General features: G+C 35.7%; 1 pseudogene; it reads left to right on the top strand.

Annotated features, from left to right (window-relative positions):
• The first annotated feature begins 398 nt into the window (after nt 1–398).
• LOC143246168 (melatonin receptor pdcr-1-like) lies at nt 399–4,400 on the top strand (annotated as a pseudogene).
• The last annotated feature ends 613 nt before the right edge of the window (nt 4,401–5,013 follow it).

Here is a 5,013-nt window from a genome sequence, read left to right as displayed (position 1 = left end):
CTAGTTGCTAATTAATGTGGTGAGGTGAACAGTTTTGGTAACGTTAGGGCTAGTTACTAATTAATGTGGTGAGGTGAACAGTTTTGGTAACGTTAGGGCTAGTTGCTAATTAATGTGGTGAGGTGAACAGTTTTGGTAACGTTAGTACTAGTTGCTAATTAATGTGGTGAGGTGAACAGTTTTGGTAACGTTAGGGCTAGTTACTTGTCAGTGTAGTGAACGCTGGTATGTTTTACTGGTTAACGCAGTCACTTGTCTCTTAGAAGTGTTCTTTCCACTGTGTAGATATGAGAACAAAGTAGATATGTTTAGAATTAATTTAAGTGACATATTTACTAGAATGTTCCAAAAGTTGTCGATGATGCAGAAATGGTTGTAAATATTCTTATTTCAGGTTGGATAAAACTATAACATCTCCCACTAAGAAGGTCAAACTATGACTGGACACTTTGAAAATGATGCTGTCACACTCAGCAGTTCGGGGGAGATCCAGATAACGGCTGACCGTATAGTAGAAGCAGTTGTCATTTTACTCATCTGCTTGACGATAATTGGAACCAACTTGCTTGCAATTGCCACCGTTTTAACATCGCCGGTGCAGAAGGAGGCCATGGACTACTACATTTTGTCCTTGGCCACGGCAGACTTGATGTGTGGGGTGGTCATCGTCCCTCTGTCTGTGTATCCAGCGATGTCCGGCACTGGATGTACGGCCACCTACTCTGTAGAATAAGTGGATATCTGGAACTAACCCTCTGGAGTGTCAGTGTCTATACTTTTATGTGGATTGCCGTGGATCGCTACCTGGCCATCAGGAAACCTCTTCGCTACGACACCATCCAGACCCCAACCAGGTGTCAGTGCTGGATGGTTTTCACTTGGGTGACGTCCATGTTCCTCTGCTGCCCGCCACTCCTCGGGCTTTCCAAGGGGATCTACTACGAGGACGGATTTGTATGTATGCTGGATCTTGGCGAGATGCTTCCGTACAGCGTGACCCTTCTCGTTCTCATCTTGACCCTGCTGTCATCACTATCATCTACTCATTCTTCTACATATTTTCCACGATGCATAAAATCAGACGATGCATGACGAAGGAAGAGAAGGAATATGCCACCGCCATGAGTGAGAACCTCTCCAATCCTGACCACATGATGGCGTTTGTCCTCATCTTGGTGTTCACCATCTCCTGGGGTCCTTGGTTTTCACTTCTAATTTACGAACAACTCATGGGACACCACATCGGAATTCATTCTCTTCACTTCTGTCTCTTCTGGCTTGGAATATCTGACTCCGTTTGGAAACCTGTGATTTATATCTTAATGAGTCCTAAGATAAGATATGGTCTGAAGGTCTTATGTAGATCTCTCAGTTGCCGTTGGAAGGGCAATCCAGAATTCTTCATCTAGGAGGACAGGTGAGCAAGTACATAATCTATCACGGTATTATTAGAGATTTATAGGTAATATAGAATTTGTTCTTGAAATTATTAATCTAGTATACTGCTGAGACTTCGTTACAATTAATCTTAACAAAAAATTTTGTTATCGATGATTGAAATGGTACTACAAAGTGTTGGTTTCATGATGGTGAAAAATATATATGTTTTTATGAATTATGCTGTATCGTGTTGCAGACAAGGTTTATTTTTGTAACATTTTTCGTCCTACTGATTTTCTCCTTTGTTAAACCACTATAACTTTGTAACATTTGGTTTTGTATTTATAAATTAAGTTATATTCTTTTAAATGATCGTGTCACATGTTCAGGGAACAAATGAAACAGTTATCCTGATGTCTACGAAACAAGTCTGAGGAATTATAATGATAAAATCTGGAGTTCGATCAGTGCATTGGGTACAGCATAGATGGGTTATTGGGTACAGCAACAAAGAACAAAAATGACACGTAAAACATAGGACAGGGGTAGTGTTAACCTGTAGCATTATGAACTGTGTATCACACGTGATACATAGAACATGGATAAGGTTAACGTTAGCATTATGTACTGAGAATCATACGTCATACATACGACATGAATAGGTTTAAGTTATAGCATTATGTACTGTGAATCATACGTGATACATACGACATGAATAGGTTTAAATTATAGCATTAAGTACTGTGAATCATACGTGATACATATGACATGGATAGGTTTAAATTATAGCATTATGTATTGTGAATCATACGTGATACATATGACATGGATAGGTTTAAATTATAGCATTACGTACTGTGAATCATACGTGATACATACGACATGGATAGGTTTAAATTATAGCATTATGTACTGTGAATCATACGTGATACATACGACATGGACAGGATTAACTTAGAATCTGTTGATTACCACTGGTTGTGTCGAATCATGCTTTGAAATTCAAAACTATTTAATGAAATTCGATTGGAGAAACGCGTGTATAAGTTGGCTGGGTTTAACACAGTTAAAGACTGATAAACAAGTAAGAAAATCGCATAAAATAAAACCACCAGATGGCTGCACGATCTTTCGGTTCTGACTCTCAATTAGCGAATGTGCGTCGATCTAAAAAGAGTTTTTCTTATTTCGACTTTGAACGGTGAGTAGGTCAGCGCGTGCTTTTTTGTGACGCATCTACCGAGGACAAATCACATTTTCTAACGGAAAGACTACTTTATTCACGTACCTATAGAGTGAAGAATAGGTTTTGATGGTTTGACAATAAAGAAACGTGCCAAACATTTATAACTGTAATAATATTAACATTTTGTTACTGTGATAATTAGTGTGTATCTCTTAGGCCTAATTAGAAACTAAAAGTAGCTTATAACTTTCATGTATGAACGTTCCAAACAAACTTATAACCATGAAAGAACGTGGTCAAATAACGTATTTGGTTTGCTTTTCTGTTTTTTGAATTTCTTGTGAAATTATTCGTGGAACATATGCAACAGCTGTTAGTAATTTATAAAATAGTGGGGAAGACAGCTAGTAAACACCAACACCTTTTGGTGATTGACCGTAACATTATAATGCCTCAACGGCTAAAAGGACCAAGATGTTCGATAATAGGATTCGAACTCGCGACCCATAAAATACCAACCGAGAACTGTCCACCAATTAAACCACGCCAGGCATTCAAAGTTTCTAGATTGTGTGTATATATATCTGTCTTGTTAACATTTGTACACAAATAGAATTGTTATTCTAATCAACGTAAGTGTAACTTAGTAAAATACTGATTTACAAATATTGTAATTTATATAATTTAAAAAAATCGCTTTTTATTAATAAATCACTTACCTTACCAGAAACAAACATGTTCATCAGATCTCGTATGTGAAGGATTGGATCTATATTTTCTAACGAATAACAACTGTTTGTACATAAAATTACAGCTATGAACCAACGTTTCATCTGAAAATGGTTACTGGTCACATATTCTCGTGACATGATAGATTTATCATGAGAGAAAAAGAAAAAAAAAAGATACAAGTCTTTGTTCAGGTAAGATATTGCTTTGTAGTTTTAAAAAATATACCATTAACGTATTTTTGTTATTACAGGAACCCTTAAGAAGAGGTATTAGTCTACAGCGATTGGTAACAACCTAATGACTGATGACCAAAGTTGAAAAATGAAAGTATAATACCTTGATCAAACGGAGTGAAATAATTACCGGAAGAACTTAGGTGTCCTGAAGACTAAGTTTCGATAAGTTTCTCTGGGAAACAAACAACCGATTATTGCTAACAATGTTATAATTTTCTTTCTACAAAGCAGGTAACCTGATTAGTTTTTACAATGATATAATTATCTATAAAGCAGCTAACCAGGTTAGTGCTAACAATGTTATAATTTTCTTTCTACAAAGCAGCTAACCTGATTAGTTTTTACAATGATATAATTATCTATAAAGCAGCTAACCAGATTAGTGCTAACAATGTCATAATTTTCTTTCCACAAAGCAGCTAACCAGGTTAGTTTTTACAATGATATAATTGTCTATAAAGCAGCTAACCAGGTTAGTGCTAACAATGTCATAATTTTCTTTCTACAAAGCAGCTAACCAGGTTAGTGCTAACAATGTCATAATTTTCTTTCTACAAAGCAGCTAACCCGGTTAGTTTTTACAATGATATAATTGTCTATAAAGCAGCTAACCAGGTTAGTGCTAACAATGTTATAATTTTCTTTCTACAAAGCAGCTAACCAGGTTAGTGCTAACAATGTTATAATTTTCTTTTTACAAAGCGGCTAACCAGGTTAGTGCTAACAATGTTATAATTGTCTATAAAGAAGCTAACCAGGTTAGTGCTAACAATGTCATAATTTTCTTTCTACAAAGCAGCTAACCAGGTTAGTTTTTACAATGATATAATTGTCTATAAAGCAGCTAACCAGGTTAGTGCTAACAATGTTATAATTTTCTTTCTACAAAGCAGCTAACCAGGTTAGTGCTAACAATGTCATAATTTTCTTTCTACAAAGCAGCTAACCCGGTTAGTTTTTACAATGATATAATTGTCTATAAAGCAGCTAACCAGGTTAGTGCTAACAATGTTATAATTTTCTTTCTACAAAGCAGCTAACCAGGTTAGTGCTAACAATGTTATAATTTTCTTTTTACAAAGCGGCTAACCAGGTTAGTGCTAACAATGTTATAATTGTCTATAAAGAAGCTAACCAGGTTAGTGCTAACAATGTCATAATTTTCTTTCTACAAAGCAGCTAACCAGGTTAGTTTTTACAATGATATAATTGTCTATAAAGCAGCTAACCAGGTTAGTGCTAACAATGTTATAATTTTCTTTCTACAAAGCAGCTAACCAGGTTAGTGCTAACAATGTTATAATTTTCTTTTACAAAGCGGCTAACCAGGTTAGTGCTAACAATGTTATAATTGTCTATAAAGAAGCTAACCAGGTTAGTGCTAACAATGTCATAATTTTCTTTCTACAAAGCAGCTAACCAGGTTAGTTTTTACAATGATATAATTGTCTATAAAGCAGCTAACCAGGTTAGTGCTAA

The sequence above is a fragment of the Tachypleus tridentatus genome, chromosome 3 (genome assembly GCF_004210375.1).
Source record: "Tachypleus tridentatus isolate NWPU-2018 chromosome 3, ASM421037v1, whole genome shotgun sequence".
Taxonomy (NCBI): Eukaryota; Metazoa; Arthropoda; class Merostomata; order Xiphosura; family Limulidae; genus Tachypleus; species Tachypleus tridentatus.
The sequence above is the reverse complement of the archived record's forward strand: the minus strand, read 5'-3'. Positions and strand labels throughout refer to the sequence as shown.